Raw genomic sequence first — 19652 nt, 5'->3', positions numbered from 1 at the left:
CCTGTCATGCTCTGTGTGTGTGTGTGTGTGTGTGTGTGTGTGTGTGTGTGTGTGTGTGTGTGAGTGAAAGACAGAGAGAGGGTTAGGGATTTAGCTCAGTGGTAGAGCACTTGCCTAGCAAGCGCAAGGCCCTGGGTTCGGTCCCCAGCTCCAAAAAACAAAAAAAAAAAAAAAAAAAAAAAACAAACAAAAAAGAAAAAGAAAAAGAAAGACAGAGAGAGAGGAGAGAGAGTCTGAAACAGTTAAAATACAAAATCTTTGAAGTCCTTCTGCCAGGCTGTGGCATTTGCAAGAGGAAGAAGTGATTATGCAAAGGTAAGAGACTTTAAAGCAATATTGGTGTGATGTGAATCAAACCATTCATGCAGAGAACAAAAGCACTTTGACTCCAGGAGGGTAACTTACACAAACAGAGAGGAAAAGAGACGTGACAAAGGTCGCTGAGTCAGAGTCTTTGGAGCTCCGGCCGAGGCAGTGCCGAAGGCTGAACAGCTGAACTGGGCATGTGATTACAGGGGATCACAGCATAAAGTCACCAGATCGGTGACATCAGCTCAGAGGGCAGTCTGGAAGGCCCTTTGAATATTTCCAACTCTCTAGTGGAGTACTTCTCCAAGTAAAGTTCAAAGAACAGAGAGACCTGGCCCACCTAGAGATGAGGACAGTTCACGCTATAAAAAACGTTCAGGCAGCATGCCCCAAGGGGTTACGTTTAGGATGTCAGGCCCAAGCACCTGTGTTTCCTTTAACAAAATAATGTTGCGAGAATATTCCTAAGTAGCAATCCAATTTCTCTGCTTTGGCTGAAATGGCCAAGTGTGACAGGTAATAAAAGACTAATAAAAGTGGAGAGACAAGTTATTGCGTAATGACCATTTACTCAGTAAAGTCAAACCCATCAAAACACAATTCCACAGAGACACTTTCTCTTAAAGTGATCATAGTAAAACTTTGAGATTAATTACCTTTAACTGGTGTTCTCTTCCACTCTCTGCTGAATAACTTTGTCTAGAAACTTCTGAATGAAATGAATCCTAGTAGAAGTAAGTTTCTCCTCTCGTTCTCCCTCACTCTTGTCTTCAACGTGAACTACTATTGTACTCATTTCTGAATGGAGATGTGGAGATGTCGGTGCTGGTCAGGTACCTTGTTCTTTGTAACATAGCCTGGGATTCTGAAACTTCTCGAGGGAACAAAACATCAATGGCACAATGGCACGATTCACACACAGGGACCCCAGAGCCTGTCTGGCTTAGGATTTGCCATGTGGCGCACATTTTCTTCTAATACCTGTTATCAGTAAAATGGCTAAGTTCTGAAGACTCAGGAGAACTAAAATTTAATCCAGTGCATTTTAACAAATAGAGGATAATATGAATCTAAGAACGTACAAGATTTTCATGCTAGACAAGGAGTCTACCAAACTCAATGGGAGCTAAAATGTAATGGAAAAGTTATAGGTATACATCGGGGCCGTGGAAGAACATTTAGTGAAATCAACTGGAGGTTGTAGACTTCCCTACATAGATGGTTAAAGATCCTGACCAAGAAACCATCACTCCTCTCTGTGGTTATAAATTTACTGTTGTCCTGGGTAGTTTTATGACAACTTGACCCAAGCTAGAATCATCTGAGAGGAAGGAATCCCAGTTTAGAAAATGCCTCCCTAAGATTGGACTGTAGATAAGCTTGTAAGGCATTTTCTTAGTCAGTGATTGATGGGGGGAAGGGCCATTCCATTGTGGGTGGGGCTATCCCTGGGCTGGTGGTCCTGGGGTCTATAAGGAAGCAGACTGAGCAAGTCTTAAGGAGCAAGCCAGTAAGCAGCACCGCTCCATGGCCTCTTCATCAGCTCCTGTCTTCAGGTGCCTGCCCTGTTTGAGTTCCTGTTCTGACCTTGTTCAGTGATTATGATATGGAAGAATAATCCAAATAAACCCTTTCCTTTGCAAGTTGCTTTTTGGTTATGATGTTTCATCATAGCTATAGAAACCCTGACTAAAACAACTGTCGTAGCAGTTGCAACCGGGTTCTAGCAGTATCACCAAGAGACATCTTCTCATGGTACCATATTAACTTACAGGCAAAAGTATGTGGAAAGATACATCTGACTAATTAAGAATGCCTGCCAAGTCCTTTTAATTTTTCAAAAACAGTAAGTTAATTAATTAATTAATCAAACAGTAGCAGTCGGCTACTGCCCACATCACCATTGAGTTAACAGGAAGACTCAAACCAAATTCTGCCACACATTCAGAATCGATGTAGAGAATAAAATGAACAGCTAGCAAGACCCTTATTCTCTTCACTGAAGATAGGGATCATCTAAAGTGTTTCAGCCAAACTTTATGTTTTTAATAGGAATGTCAAGAGCTTATTCCTGACACCTATTTTGCTAACATGCTACTATTTCCAAATATTTCTATTGTCATTACACTCATTAAACAAAATATCTGGTGTTAAGCCGACATAAAGATAGCTAGCTGTTCACAAAAGCTGCCTGTGGAATGTGACCCCGCTGGTCAAACATGAACTGACAACACTTGGAGTATGAATTCTTGATCTGGACTACTGAAGTCCTAAGTAATCAGCCTAAATTCATATGCACGCACACACACACACACACATGCATACATACATACACACATACATAGTCACATACACATATACATAAACATATACACACTTATACATACACACATAGACACAAACATACACACTTATACATACACACATGCACACATACAATTACACATACATAAACATATACATACATATACACACATAGACACAAACATACACACTTATAATACACACATATGCACACATACATTTACACATACATACACATATACATACACACATATACATACACAAACACACACACAAACACACATACACACATATACATACACACATATACACACATACACAAACATACACACACTTAAACATACACACACATACATATGTTTTCTTCTTGCTAATAAGTATTTTTTAACAACAGGAAGATGTCAAACTAAGTATAAAATTATACACTAGGACAAAAATATATTCTAATGTGAAGAAAGATAGGTATATTTGATAACACTAGCTCTTATAATAGTTAATAAAATTTATTCTATTATAATAATGATCAGCTTATTGATTTGAATTTAAAATACATGTTTGGGATCTGGAGAAACTCAGCAGTTCAGTAGCACAGGTTATTCTTCTAGAAGATATGAATTCAAATCTTAGCACTCACATAGCAGCAGTTGTCTGTAACTCCTGTTCCAGGGGATGCAATGTCCCCTTCTGGCCTCCAAGAATACAAGATACATATATGAGGCACAGACACACATGTAGACAAAAGACGCATACAAATGAAATAAAATAATGTTTTAATGAAATAAATGATATGCTTGAAAAGTTAATTTAAAGTTTTAATCCAAATCAGAGTCTTATTCTTATACAGCATTCTAACTTTTAAAAAGCTTTAAGTTTTGATATATTTATGAATATACTTTTAAGGAATTTACCCAGAAGTTCTGATAGTCAATGTCTTTCAGAAGTTTTCACATCTATAAAATTTCTGGGGTTAAAATGGCTCTTAAAAGACTAGATTTTAAATGAGAACAAGTACTATTCAAAGACTCTATTAAACGTGGTCTTTACACCTCTACACCAATAAAACCTAATTTTTCAAATTGGACTAAAACCCAGCAAAACTAAATTTTAACTATGATTTTATTCAATTGAGTATTAATATTTTACCAGGGAAATCCTCTGTGTGATGTTTTCCGCAGTTTACCTAAGGGCCCCAAGTTCAGCACTAACATCCCAGAACAAAGATTCCTTCTCACAGGCTTGCAAGGAAGGTTGCTATAGTCACAATAAAGATCCTATAAGTTTACACTATTAGAATACCTCCCTAGGGCGTGACCCAAAGAAGTGCAAAGGACATCCATCCCAGACTCCAGAACAGTGGTTCTCAACCTGTGGGTCAGATCCCTTTGGCAAACCTCTATCTCTAAAAGTATTTACATTATGATTCAAAACAGAAGCAAAATTACAGTTATGAAGTAGCAATGAAAATTATTTTATGGCTGGGGGCCACTACATTATGAGGAACTGTATTACAGGGTTGCAGCATTAGGAAGGTTGAGAAACACTGCTCTAGAAAAACATGGTGGTACCAAACCAGTATTTGAAGTTTAGACTAAAGTTGTAGAAATAACCCTAATCTACAGAGGAAAAGATAAACTGAAGCCAAGAAATTTGACTGGTCTCACACACTGCAGAACCCAGAAATAGAGCCATGATTAGGTCTCTGTGCCCTAATCCAGTGTTCTCTTTGATATTAACAAGCATTTTCGAAGTGCTTCCTACTAAGCAGACAGTTTGTGTCCTGTCTCAGCAGGCTCTGAGACTGTAGCAGACACACACACACACACACACACACACACACACACACACACACACACACACACAGTTAACCCTTTAGAGAGCAAGAGTCAATGGAAAACACACAGATAACAGTGCAAGCTGGTGCTAAATGCTTTGAATTGAAAGGCAACCTAAAGGAGACACGAGTATGACAGGTAGGCACTGCTTGGCTGTCACACCTCTAACATTGTTTGGCCAAGAAGAAAGCCATCCTTCCCCTATGACATGTGAACCAGGCCCTGCATGCTCTGAGATAGCAGCCTGTCTGGGTTGAAAGGAGAAAAACAATCTTTTCCTCTACCCCACAAGATTCTCAGCTAAGGCCTTTAATTGGTTTTTTTTTTAAAGCATGTTTGCTACAAGAGGAAAACGAACCTGTTGATTAATATGCACCTTATGCATGTGACACAAGAAAGTGCCCAGAGACCAAAACTTTAAGAGGTGTCCCAGGACTTCGTCTAGATAGAACTTTAAACAATGGATAAGAAATGTATTGAGAAATGATAGACCGAATGGCTGGATTTCAGGTTTTCAGGATTTCAGGGATGATGGGAACATATCTACAGAGACTTAAGACATGTTACATCCTCACAAGTATATCATGACTTGAAAACACTGTAAGTCAATATGCATTGATAACCTATCACTGACAGGGACTGGCTGTTTACTCAGGATCCCGCTCATGACTGGAGGCTGCCGCTCCCTGCCACTGTCTAATATTGCAAGAGATGGTCATCTGTGTGTCTCTTAGCCCAAGCTCAAGTCACAAAAATTTGAAGTATATTTTCCACTTATCTGTATACTACTTCTTGTAACATGGTAAAATTAAAACCATCACATGCTGGCCCATACTAAGATATGGGCCATCTGCAAAGGGGCGTGTTGGGAGTGATGGAATAGGTCTGTTTGCTGCCATCTCTAATGCAGTCTCTGCTAATGAGTCTATAGTCATCTCCAGAATTCAGTTTCTATCCTTATTCAAAAAGACAGGTAGAGAACATTGCTTATGGCTTCTGCTTATTAATTATCATGGATTTGTTTGTCAATCAGTTATATTCTGAGTTGTCATGTGCTCGTCTCCTCTGCCAGTAAAGGATTATGGGAATAACATTCCAGAGCATCACAAAGTACTGGGCAAAGAACCTGGGAGAGAGAAGAGCTGAGAAAATGGGAAGAGTGAACATTTAAAGAAGAATGCTTGACTTGCATTCCAAAACACTGGAGGGTCATTGGAAGATGCTAAACAAGGAGGGACATAATCTGATTCACCCTGTAAGGAGAGCATATAACTATGCAAGAGTGCAAACAGGAAACCAGCTTCAAGCAGCTACAGTCCCCCGGTGAGATGGACAGATGAATCCCATGCTAGTATAGCCATGGGCAGAAGAAGGCAGACTCTGAATGGTTTTGGCAGAGTCAAAACACAGAAGAGCTCTATTCTATAAAGAAAATAGTTTGTGCATCCCTCTAGTGGGCTTTGTGGTATGTCCACTGACAAGGCAGGATTGATATTTTGAGATCTTTGCGATGCCTGTGTTTGAAAACTGCATATATAGCAGAGGATGGGAGCCTTGTTGGGAACCAATGGGAGAAGAAGCCCTTAATCCTGCCAAAGCTTAAACCCCCAGTGTTAGGGGAATGTCAAGGAAGGGAGCCAGGAAGGGGTTGGGGGATGGGTGGGGGAACACCCTCATAGAAGCAAGGGGAGGAGGGATGGGATAGGGGGTTTATGGATGGGAAACCAGGAAAGGGGATAACATTTGAAGTGTAAATAAAAATATCCAATAAAAAAGGAAAGCATGATATGAATCAGGGTTTCAGGCTACCATTATCAATGACTGAAGGGTTTCTGACATAGGGTGGTGGAGGATGGGACTTTAGGGACGCTGTAAGGCTGGAATGAAAGGTTAACGTTTCCTAGTGACTCAAAGGAGAGACAGACTGAATGTGGACACACACACACACATCCTCAGGAAGCTTGGATTCTGTCTTTAGTAGTCCTCATCACCTGAGGTTTCTAATGTCAAATAAGTTGATAAGTTGAGACCGAAACAACTGATGTGTCGGCTAGAATCAATGTGGGCTGGGCTGACAATCAGATGGGAGCGCCCATATTGGAGCTAGGTGGGAGCCCTGGACCTCTGCAGGAGGAACATCAAGAAGGCATAAATAACACTTACTGTCTTCTCAGGGATCAATCTGCAGTCAGAATGGTTGATCAAATGAGAATGAACACAGACAATGCATAATCTTTTACCTACTCAAATGATGGGAGGCTATGCCTTAAAGGTGTACAACCGTATTTCTTGAGGAAAGCCTTGTTCTTCCTCTGTGCATCCCAGGTCTGTTCTGACAATACTCAGAGCCTGAGCTACATTCTAGGAAATTGCGAAGAGTGTGTCGAATTACATGGTCCCAGGCTTAGATTCCTGCCTGTGGTAGGGCAAGCACCAGGGCAGGCTCAGGCAGGGCACCGAGAACTCTTCAGGTAGGCCTCACCCTATGGGGACAGTGTAAAGCTACAGCAAGCTAGCCTTTACTAACCGGAGCCCCTACCATGTGAGCAGAAGCTTCTTTCCTGTTGAAGTCCAATAGATTGTGTTCTTTACAGAGAGGCAAGGACCAAGGCTACTGCCACTTGTCTCCAGCAGTTACATCTCCGAAAATGGGAACTTGTGTTTGACTCTTAGGCCAACTTCACAGTTGCTGTCAATCATGGAAAGAGGAACACGTCTAAAACTACCTACCAGCTCAGCCTGTGAAGTTCCGTGGGGCACATCGCGGCATGGAGGCCATCTTAAGTCAGCCTCTGTGGTTCTGGAAGCTCAGCTGTGGTATCGCTGCCAGACTGCCCTACGACCACATTATTCTTAGTGCTTCTCAGGGCATTCTTTGCCCACTCTCACTGCCTGTGAGTTATTGAGGTCACCCAAGGATAGCGGCTTTAGGGAAAGCAGTAAGGATGAAGTATACTGTAGTGCACTCACTCCTGTCTCTTTGTGGTCATACTTCCTCATGCCTCCCGTCTTCCCAGCACGCCTTTCCATGGCTGCCTCAGCATCCTGACATCTTCTTAGAAGGTCAGTGTTTCCCTAGGCCTGCCTTTGCTCATGGTCCCCTTTCCTAAACCTTACTTCCTCTTCCCTGTGAAGACTGATAACTTTGCCCTTCAGAGAATGGAGCCAATTTGACAAATGAATTCATCATAAGATATAAGGAAGGCTGTTTTATAATTGCCTGCCACATGGACTATGGTTTATGCTTTGCGTGTATGAGAAAGAGAAGGAGAGGGAAGGAGATGGGGGGGTATGGTGTATGTGTTGGATGATTTTTGTGTGGACAGGCGAGAGAGAGAGAGAGATTGAGAGAGAGATTGAGAGAGAGATTGAGAGAGAGGTTGAGAGAGAGAGGTGAGAGAGAGGGATATGGCATATGCGTTTGGTGTGTGATGTTTGTGTGGACAGGTTTGTAGAAAAGGTTGTCTGGTGTTCTGCTCTCTCGTTATCCATATACTTCCTTGAGACAGAGTTTTTCTCTGGACCTACAACCAGGCTTGTGGGGCACAAGCCTCTGTTTTCCAGTTCTCCAGCCTTGGGGTTGCCAGTGCACATGGCCATGCCTGGCTTTTTACATGGGTACTGGGGATTTAGACTCAAATTCTCATGCTTGCATAGTTAAATGCTTGTACCCTTCACTTGTCTTTCCATCACTGTGGTTGCATTTTTATTTTGATAATATATATTATCAAATATATAGATATATAAAACATATATATATATGATTTATCATAAGAATAATTTTAAGTCCAGTATATAGAATATATTAACACTCAGGTAAACACCAATCCTGGGAATGTTTTCATCTTGTAGAACTCAAGTTCTTTGTTCATTAAACATTAACTCCTTATATCTTCCTTCTCCCAAATCAGTGTATATGCCATTTTATTTTCAATAGCTACAAACTGTTCACTTTAGATGCCTCATATAAATAAAATACAGTATCTATTCTCTTTTGCTTGGCTATCTAGCTAATATAATTTCCTCAGACTTTAAGCAAACCATTTCCTATAAAACTTCCTTTTCAAGGCAGTACATGATTTCATTGTATGGCTTTACCATGTTTTGTGTGTGACTTCTGATCCCACTCCTTGCCTATCATGAGTAGTGCTGCACTAAACATGGATGTTAGAATACTGTATCTCTTTGAGATTCTTTCAATTACTTTGAATATGTACAAAGAATTATAATTGTTGCATCCCGCAGTAGTTCTGTATCAGTATTTTTGTGGACAGCTACACCATTTTCCATAGCAAGTACCCCATTTTAAGGCTCCCCATCAGTGACTAAGAGATAGTTTCTTTCCACCTTCGCCTCTGTCTTATTATTCTCATTGATAGAAGCCATACTAAGGGTGTTGTGAGCGAATGCTCTTAGCAGACTTTCATGTGTCCTAAAGTGGGCAGTGTTGACCTCAGGCTTGACACAAACCAAAATTGGTAGTAGGCTTTGGTTTGAACCATCTTGTGGCATCTTTCAGTCCACACATAGGCCCCAGCAGAGTAGTGAATCACCTGAGGGATGCTGAGTTGGTTGCTCTTGGGGGCAGAGTTATGGTACCTCCTCCTGATCCTGCTCCAAGACTAAGATGAGCCAGACTCATGATGCAGGAGTTTGCAGATTCCATGCTTATGTCTCTGGGCTCTGTCTCTGGATCATGGTCTTGCTTAGGCTTCAGACTTCTTTTTTCCTACTGAGCATGTCTATTATTTTTGTCTCTCTCAAATGCAAACATAGAGCTTGGCTGTTCACCTTAATTTTCCAGAAGGAGCCTTGACTCACAGTTCTGACACCTTGTAACACAGAATCTTAGCAGTCACTTTTCAAATGGTCCTTGGGTTGTTCCACCTCTGTGCTATTCTTATCCTTGCTTGTGGATCTCTCTACAGCTAAATTCATCATTTTTACAGCTCCCTCCCCACCCCCATTGCTTTATTGTTCTGCCTTCTTCCTCCCTCTCTCTCCTTCCCCCTCTCTGTGCCCCTCCTTTCTCTCTTCTGTGTGTCCATGTACAGAAAGGTGAGAGGACAATCTTTTCCACCACCCATGGGAAAACCATCTACCACCTTTGAGATCACATTTTTTTTTATTAGTGTAAAGGTCATTAATCAGGTCAGACTTGTAGGCCAGAGAGCTTCAGTGATCTTTTATTTCTGCCTTCTCAGTCCTGGGTTTACAAGAACATGCTATCACACCTCCTACTTTGATATGGACTCTGGGGACTGAACTCATGCTTGCAAAAGGGGTAAGTGCTTTACAGTTGAAGTCACCCTCCTAGTCTGCCTTTTCTAACTTCCGTTTCTCCCAGTCTCTCTGCTGGACCATCTGGAACCACAGGGGACTGATTGGCCCCACACTTAGCCCTAGGCTCATGTCCCCATTTCTTCCCCAAGGGTCAGCAGAAAGCCAAAGACCCAGCCCAAGCTTCTGTCCAGATTTAATGGTTCCTAGAAACAGGAGACTGTACCCAGCCTTCTCAGTCCAGTCTTTTTTCCATTCTTCACAGTTCCTCAAATGGTATATTCTGTCATTATTATGCACATTCCATCAAACTCGTCTATCCTTTGCAGATCTAAGTCTCAAAATACTTATATAAGTGTCATACTAACTACCAGTCTATAAAATCTTGACGGGTAGACATAGGTAGAGATCTTAGGTTTTCCTTTAGAAGGCCAGTGTTGGAAGGAAAATGTGCACTTCTGCAGATGCCCTGGAAATGCCAGGATAGGATTGTCAGCAACCATGATAAATGCTTTAGGGGTGGTATCTTGAAGTGATTGAACCTTGAAAGAGCCAGGATTCTGATAAATGCATTCCATTTGTTTTCTCCTGGCAGTTAAAAACAGGGCTAGCTGTGGGCAGAGTCAGACACTCCTGTTTTGATCTGTGGTTCTGCTTACTTCAAGGACTCTTTACCCTACTCACAGAGAACGTACTTCCTGTGTCCCCATGCTACTGACTTTCTAACTTGAACAACTGTTCTGTGCCTTGTTCCCTTGCTATGGTTGTTGTTTGTGGCACGTCTAAAAGGGATATAAAACCCTAAAGCTCTCAGCTGTAACAATATATCCCTTGACCCCACCTACACGGTTGAGACCTCGGCTGTCCCTCTACAGACAGATGTCTGAGTGGGGAATCTGGCCTGAACACCAAAAGTTGTCATAGAAGTCATGGTGAGTTACTTCCTCTGACTATATATGGAAGGCTGGAAGTGGTGTTAAGAAACTAATCCTGTAATCCTTTTCTTCCTAACAGAAGAGCAGTGGAATTCTGTGGGCTGGAGAAATTCGGGCAGCTGGCAGTTGAACTTTAAGCACCAGCATGGTAGACACCAGCCTCTCCTCTCAGTCCCTGTTGGTCTTGAAGTGGTGAGAATAGCACATTCCGAGCAGCTGGAGATTTCTATGGAGCCAGACTACAGAGGAGACCATGATGAAGTGAGTATAGATGATTCAGGAAGAGGTAAAAACCTATAGTTATAAAAGCGACAGAAAATATAATAATCATGATATGTGTTAACAGAAGTTATTGTAGCTATCTGGTCTACCTCAAAAGGAACTGTAGATAAAGCAGTGGGGATGAATATCATCTTGTCCTATTGTAACAGACTTGTGAGTTTGGGAATGCACCACACTAGTCCTCTGTGTGACATGTCTTGTCATTCTGTATTTGCCATGCCCAACTCCACCCTTTCCCCTGGATTGCTTTTTCCACTAACCCACAGGCGATGTGTCACTAACTCTGTCCTTACTGAAAATTTCTGTTGTATTCAAGACTAGGAACTATGTTTTGTTCATCAGACTGGCTGCAATACCTAGCACAGAAAGTAGGAAGTAAATACCTGTGAAGGAAAAAATTCATGAAATAGCATAAAGTAACTATTTTATATCATTATTAGCCTAAAACTGAATTATGTATTGGTAAAAGTGCTTCACTGGGGATAGGGACTTGGCTCATTCAGTAAAGTGTTTTTATTGCAGGCACCAGCAGTGTGAGTTCAATATTCAGAACCCATTGGTTAAAAAGAAAGAAGCCCTTCATAAGAAGGGCTAGTGAAGCCATGGATCTTAGAAGAGACCTTGCAGCTGCCACTTTACTGAACCAGCAGGATCCTTAGCTACATTCTAAATATTTGTCCTTATACCCACAGATGAGTGTAGTTCTTAGCTCTCATCAAGGAAACTTCTCTTAGCAAAAGACAGAGACCATTATAGAAAACTACAAACAATCAAGACACACAGTTATTGAGCACAGTCCCAGTGGATACTTCTGCACAAGGCTGGGGGAACATTGCAGAAGAGAGGTCAGGAAGACTGTAAAAGCTAGAGGATCAGGCAGTTTGCTGTGAGATTGTATCCCTTAATCATGCCGGAACATCACCCATAAGGTCACAACAAACAAATAATATGTATGCCAAAGTGGATGGGGAAAGACCATGAGGCCTCAACCCTACATAAAAAACTATAAATTAAGGAATGCTGAGAGTGGGAGAGTCTTCATCACACCAATTATTATTCAAAACAAAACTATACATATAAGTATATTGTACAGATTGAGGAAGTTGTATTTATGTATTTAGGATATATATGTAATATATATTTATATTATATATACTAATATATATATATATATATATTCCTAGGCACATAAGTAGAATATGTATGTATTAATGATAAAAGAGGCCATGGGTTTGAAAAAGAGAAAAAGGGGTGTAAAGAAGGGTTTAGAGTGAGGAACGGGAAGGGGGAATTAAGAAATTATATTATAATTCCATAAGTAAATAATTACAAATAATCTGGTTGTGCTGATGTGTGCTTGTAATCTCAGCTTTAGAAAGGTCAAACAGGTATAGCCCTCAGGTTCACTTGCTAGTCAGCCTGGGCTAGTGGGTGAACTCCTGATAGGTGAAAGATGAGGTCTCAAAAACAAAACAAAACAAAAAATCCCAAAAACAAAAACCAAGGTGAAGTGCTCCTGATGCATGACACCTGAGGTTATCTCTGTCTCTCTGTCTCTGTCTCTCTGTCTCTGTCTCTCTTTCTCTCTCTTACACACACACACACACACACACACACACACACACACACACATTAACCTGTACCTATGCATACATGTACACACTCATAGCTCTTACTGAATATTTTCTAGGAAGAAAGTCTGGGGTTAGTGTTTCTTAGACACTTCCAAGAGCTAATTACAGATATGGAGGAATGCACTGTGACAGACTATATTTGGGGAGTAGTATCTAAGTTAAACTTCAATATATTTATTTTGAAGCACCAGACCTGATTATTTTATCAGTGCATAATATATAGAAAAGCTGGCAACATAAAGTCACTTAAGGTTGAATATACATTTACAAGGAAGAGGGATTCTTGGGAGTGAGTTCTGGGTGTTTTCTTTGCTATGGAAACTGAGTGTGCCCCATGTACTCATACCCATGAACAAGTGTGGTTAACATGAGCACTGCCATCTCAAGGCTGCATGCCTGAGACCCATGGGAATGCTGATAGTGTGTGTAGAAAGTCTTAACCACAGCTTTCTCTTCTCTTATGACTGCAGTCAAGATTGCTCCCCAGTTGAGATGAGCTAGCCCATCTCCCCTGTCAGCTGGAATAAGGGACTATTTCCAGGAAGCTGGTACACCACATCAGACCTTATGACTCACCTGATCCCAGTCTGAGTGCCTGTTGCTTCTTCTTTCTCCATTGCTCCAGTCAAGTCAGTCTCCAGTGCCTGCATGTCACGACACAGTTCAGAACTTTAACCCTTATACTCAAAATGTTTATTCGGTGATGGTTAATTTTGGGCTTGATATAGATACTACACCATCTTCTTATGTTACTACCACCAAAAGGAAATGATAAGGGGGGTCATGACAGTAAGGTGTTGAATTTTGAGGCATCTTTTAACTTTTTTACAGATAGTGAACTTTTGGGTTTTGATTTTTTTGTTTGTTTGTTTCAGAGCAGTGGTTCTCAATCTTCCTGGTGCTGAGACCTTTTAATATAGTTCCTCATGTCAGGATAACCGTCTACCCCCAACCATAAAATTATTTTTGTTATTACTTCATAACTAGTTTTGCTATTGTTATGAATCGTAATATAAATATCTGTGTTTTCAGATGGTCTTAGGTGACCCCTGTGAGGTCCTTTGAGCCCTAAAGAGATCACAGCCCACAGGTTGGGAACAGCTGTTTTAGAGGTATGGTCTCATTTTGTAGCCCAGGCTGGCCTTATATTCACTATGTAGCCCAGGATAGCCTTAATTAATTTCAACTCACTATCACAGTTCTTTGAGTACTAGAATTATAGCGGTTCTTTTTTCTTTCTGTGAACTGTTCAGATACATGGAAAGGACAGAAGAATGATACTTTATTTGAATGTGATTAAACCTTTACATTCACTTGATATTTTTCCTCATCTAGAACATGTTTTCCTTTTTTGATGTTTGACAAAATTATCAGAAAATACTATTTCATCTGATAAAAACATGATATCTGAGATGGTTACCAAAGATTTTAACATTTTGTAAAATGGTCCAAAGTAAGACTGTAGTTAAATATGGTCTCTCAAAAATATATTCCCTGATTACATGGATCAGGATTAGAAAATGAAGCTCGTGCATCCCAGAATTACCAGAGTAAAGCCACGGCGAATGTTTTATTTTTAAAACTCTTTCATCGTGTGAACGTTATTTTTAAAAAGCAGGTGATGGGTAATCTAGACCAATTAGAAATTCATGCGATAATTTAGCTTTTAGTGTTTTTGAAACAGATATTAAGTATGTTCTAGTGTCTCTAACCCCTCCTCCACTTATTTAAATAGAAATATTGGTTTTATTTTATTTATTAAGACAGAGTCTTACTATGTAGTCCTGGCTGGTCCGGAACTTATGCATACTAGGCTGGCCTTGGATTCACAGAGAGATGCTCACCTCTGCTTCCCAAGTGCTTGGATAAAAGGGTATCCAGTACCACACCCTGCCCATTTTATTTTGTAGTTATGTGTTTTTGTGTTGGTCTCTGTATATGTGCATGTGAGTATAGTCACTAATAGAGGCCAGAAGAGGGCACTAGAATCACAGTCAGAGGGCACTGGGTGAGTGCTGGAAGCAAATACTCTTAACTGCTGAGCCATATCTCTGCCCCTCTCATCCTTCATAATAGACTTTATAAGGACGATACTAGGTTTATTCTTTCATTTGTATAGTTGATTCACTTTGATCCCTGTGTGGGCCGGGACCTGTGGTAAGATCCTAGAGGGATCATTTGAGTGGCTATGGATGCACGATTATAGTGTTCAGCTGAGTCTCCTCTTGCTTCAGTTATGGCCTCTGGAAGACAGTAGTCTGAACTGAACTGTAGAATTGTTCTTCATCTGTAGCACGGTGACTATAGTGACTTTCCTACAGAGATTGCTGTAACGTTCATGTGTGATAACGCAGGAAAAGCATTGAGATGGCATGTAATAAAGAGCTCGGAAGTCCCTGCTAACAAACAAATGGAAGGAAACAGAACCATCGGGCCGTGGGAGACCTTTCAATCTGTGTAGCCAGCCAGGGTCCTCACTGTGTGGTTGAACACCGAGTCTCATGGTGGGTAAGTGCCTAGCAGAAGTAAGGGCCCTGATTTCTCTGTGTGGTGATTTGAATGAGAATGGGCCCCATCGGTTTATGTATTTGAGGATTAGGCGGTGTGGCCTTGTTGGAGGAGATGTGTCACTAGGGTGGGTAGGTTTTATGGTTTCAAACACCCATGCTATTCCTCTCGCTTTCTGTCTTGTGTTCACAGATCAAATCTAGTACTATGCCTGCGGCCATGCTCCCAGCCATGAAGGTCGTGGACTCACCCTCTGAAACTTGCAGTAAGCCCCCAATTAGATGCTTCCTTTTACAAGTTGCACTGGTCATGGTGTTTTGTTGCAGCAATGGAAGAATAACAAACATACCGTCTCACTGACATTTTTATTGCTATAGCTGACCGAGAGGCTGTGGGTGGGAGGGAGAGAGAGCAAGGTAGCTCAGAGCCCATGGGCAAGTACAGCAGGTATGGTGGCAGTGTTAACAAAACCATTACCAGAGACGTGGCAACAGCATGAGAAATTTGAAAAGCCTGCTGCACTGTGCTGGTTCTTTTTATTCCAGGCGAGCAGACTCTGAATCCTTAAAGATGTCACTTTGCCTGTGGTCTGTGGATATGTGACTCGCTGAGGTTGAGTCCATGCTGAGTTCCACACAGTCACTTCCCTAGCTGCGTATTGGTCGGGTGTGATTTCCTACCCACACAGAAGACGCTGGGCGTGAGGCCTGTTCGCCCTGACAGGAGTTTTAAGAGGAACCCTCTTAGGGAGGGAGAGTTGGGAAGCTGAGAAAAATCACCCCGATGATCAAACTGTCCCCTTTAGTCCAAGAAAATGTGGAAGATCTCTGCAAGTGTGTCAGACTCCCAGTGCTTTCCTGTCTGCAAGATCTTGGCACACTGGATAGCAGCACGCAAGCCCAGGAACTCTTTAGAGTTCCATGAATGACACGGTTTTCTTAACCCACAGTTAGGACCAAAGGCAGAAACGTCTGACTGGAAGCAGACTGATCAACTGACATTCCACTCGTTTGCCTTTCTTTCTTCACACTTTCGAGGTGATTAAAGGAATTTGAAGTACCCTGTAGCATGCTTTGAGATCAAGCTGTTACTGCCTAAGAAAGTGTGCATCAGTGATTGACCTATGACCTGTGACCTGTGACTTGTGGCCTCTGGCCTTATGTGAACCTTCTTTCATCTTAGGAAGGGAAAAAGGAAGAGGAAACATAGGAAGCATAGATGATGTGAGGGAAATTCTGTTCTGAGTGAGGACTCATTTAATGATGATCTTAATCTTTGGATTTGAGCAAAGAGTTTAACTACTCTATAGCTGTAAAGATGGCTGCCATGTGCTTTTGAGAAAGGCATGGTGTCATGTGGTTAAGTCTCGGTGGAGCTGACTTTGCCTGAAAGGGGGTATCCAGGAGGTAGAGGCTAGGATGATCTGGACCGTCCTGCAATGCACAGTACAGCCAACCCTCTGATGGTTTATACTGACTGTTAAACTGACAGGATCTGGAATCCTCCAGAAGGCAGACTTTAGGACAGGCCTGTGAGGGATTTTCTAGATTGGCTTAATAGAACAGAGGGTCCACTGTAAATGTGCTTGGCACCATTTCAAGGACTGGGGCCCAGAATGAGTGAAGATGCAAAAGTATTGTGAGTACAGGGGTTCATCCCTTTGAGCCTGTGTACACAGTGTAACCAGTGTGCTCATGTCCCTGTCCCTGTGTCTCCTCCTCTGTGACAGTGTGCTCATGTTCCCGTCCAGTGTCTTCCCCACTGCGACCGTGTGCTTTCAAACTGTGAGACAAAAGAAATCTTCCCTTCTTTGCTATTTTCTTATAACAATGAGAAAAGTAACTAATGCAATCTCCGAAAAGCAAGCATTATCTGATGGAGACTGCCAGCAACACCAGATTGAGAAAGCCTAAAGCAGCAGTTCTCACCCTGTGGGTTACGATCCCTGTGGGGGTTGAATGGCCCTTTCACAAGGGTCACATATCAGACATCCCCAGATATTTATATTATGATTCTCAACAGTAGCAAAGTTACAGTTATGAAGTAACAAATGAAATAATTTCCTCATTGGGGGACTCACCACAATGTGAGGAACTGTATTAAAGGGTCACATCATTAGGAAAGTTGAAAATGACTGGCCTATAGGGTCTTAGTTTCGCGGAGGTGGAACAATTAGGTTTCATTTAGTAACTAGTGATTTTTAGCAAATTTCTGGGGGTTGGGAGATTGTGTGTGTGTGTGTGTGTGTGTGTGTGTGTGTGTGTGTGTGTGTGTATAACTGTGGTGTGTGCTGTAAGTGTGCTGGTATGCATGCCTGTGTACATGTGGAGGCCAGAAGAGGACTCTGGGCACACTACTCTATAATACTCCCTTGAGACAGGATCTCTTACTGAACTTAAAGCTACGTTTGTGGCTAGACCCTACTGTCTCTGTCCCCCTCCCCTAGTGCCGGGGTGGTGTTCATGTGAGCACATCAGGCTTCTTACATGGGTGCTGGGATCTGAAGTAAGGTCCTCATGCTAACTTAGCAAGCACACGAATCTCACCCCCAGAGATTTGCTAAATGTGATCAGTGATCCATCTCTCAAGCTCCTATTTTTGCAAGTTTTGTGATCTCTGTTTTTTCTTCACTCCATCTATAAGGTTGGGGTAGCAATGATACTTTTCATATAGGATTTTATTAGAATTACGTCACTAATCCAGATAAGGTCCTAAGAGCAGTGTCCAGAGTATTAGTTATTTTCATGCCAAATAATACAAGGTATATATGTGAGTAGATACACCTTGAACTGAATCACTGGATATAATTGTTTCAGAGTGGATCTTGACTCAAACAAGACCATGGAAAGAATTCATCATTGTGACCTAGAAGATATTGGAGTTGGCATGACACTGTCATTACTTTAAGGTAGATTCTCGTTAAAACCCTTGTGCCAAGCTGTAGGAGGGGAATAGACGATAGTGTGTAGCCCTGGCATATTGTGTGTGCTTAGATGGTGCTGGAAAATGGTTAGTGATTGTTTTTTTTCCCCAAGATTCCTTGAAGATCAGAGATGTGGGAATTCCTAAGCTGCTGTGGGAGTAAAGTATCAATAAGTAAAAATGTATTTGACGATTACTCCCAGTGTAGATGGGCTGTTCAAAGCTTAGAAGCACTTGACCTTTAAGATAACAGAGATAAAACTGAAAGCCAGAATCTGGTGGGGACCTTCACGATGAAAGGTGGTGATATTTGCAGTCAGACTAACAAATTATCACACGATTTATTCTCCAATTAATTGTAGAGTTACAGCGGCCAAAAAAAAGGGGGGGGGGGCTCCCTTAAGTACATGTGACAAATTATAGGTATTTAGCAAGGAAATGGGGCTGGAATGGGCTGAATTGACCTAAACTGAGTACAGTGCTCAGAATTATATTTAATCTAATGGTTTTCAGATTTTTGAGAGTCTGAAAATATCTTTACTGAGCTCGGTTAAATGGTCCTTGACCTTGAGGCTCTTATTTTATGCCGTGGGTAATTTCAGCAGCCAGGGGACCCACTCTGGTTCTTTCTTATTCCTAGATTCTTTCTCTGGGAATGAAAGTTTTAATTAAAAGGAGGTTGAACATTAGCAGCTGTGACACTTAAGCAGATGATTCCATAAGACCCCAGGAGACAAGCTTCGAAATCTCATTTTTAGGTCAGCCCGTGTCAAGTGCCTGTCTACTCCAAATATTTGTACACACAGCACATGCGTACTTCTTAACTGAGATGCCGTATGTCTTCAGGGCAGGCGTACTGTGCACATTCCCTTCCGATCTTAAAGTAGAGGTTATCTTAGTTCTGGACGGTCTCCTTAGGAAAGTAAAAGTGGTCATGGAGATAAAAGTAAGTAAAAATGTCAACTAACCTTTCTGAACGCCCACCAGACGCACAATCCAGTGCAAGCCACATTAAGTACTAGAATCAGTGGAGGTGACAAACAGCCAAGGGTCAAAGACGTCAGGTCACCTATTCAAACTCACATGGGTGGCAAGTTGGGAACCAATATCCAGGCCTAGGCCTGCCTCTTCTTAAATTGGTCTTTGCTTTATCTAATTGTTTCTCTAATAATAGGCACCTGCCGCTGTCCAAAGGCTACATTGACACCGTTTGCAAGCGTGGGGAGGTGTTGCTCAGAGCATTAGCAGTTTAAACGAATGTAACTGTGTGGCCAATGTGTGCTATTCTTTGTTTAAAGAGACTGTAACACATTCAACTGAAAAGAAACATAAAAATCAATGGCTATCCAGTGAGTCTCTGAATGACATGGAATGGGAGTTGAAGTGGGCCATATCGTTGTCTGAGTATACTCATTTGGAAATGTGTAAAATTCTTCCTATTTTCTGATATTTTCTTTTTTTATTGGATTTTTTATTTACATTTCAAATGTTATGCCCTTTCCTGGTTTCCTGAACATAAGCCCCCTATCCCGTCCCCCTCCCCTTCTTTTATAAGGGTGTTCCCCTCCTCATCCACCCCCCTTTCCTACTTCCCCTCGACATTCCCCTACACTGGGGGTCCAACCTTGGCAGGACCAAGGGCTTTT

At 41.6% G+C, this 19652-nt stretch overlaps 1 long non-coding RNA gene across 1 annotated transcript; it reads right to left on the bottom strand.

Moving 5' to 3' along the window:
- Positions 1 to 9554: 9554 nt before the first annotated feature.
- On the bottom strand, positions 9555 to 19134 carry LOC102548561 (uncharacterized). Its single transcript, XR_015625321.1, has 3 exons — positions 18975 to 19134; positions 13153 to 13220; positions 9555 to 10954 (listed from the first exon to the last, which is right to left on the bottom strand). It is a non-coding gene; the product is annotated as an uncharacterized LOC102548561 (long non-coding RNA).
- Between the last annotated feature and the right edge of the window lie 518 nt (positions 19135 to 19652).

The sequence above is a fragment of the Rattus norvegicus genome, chromosome 7, assembly GCF_021556685.1.
Source record: "Rattus norvegicus strain SHRSP/BbbUtx chromosome 7, alternate assembly SHRSP_T2T, whole genome shotgun sequence".
In the NCBI taxonomy this organism is placed as follows: domain Eukaryota; kingdom Metazoa; phylum Chordata; class Mammalia; order Rodentia; family Muridae; genus Rattus; species Rattus norvegicus.
The sequence above is the reverse complement of the archived record's forward strand: the minus strand, read 5'-3'. Positions and strand labels throughout refer to the sequence as shown.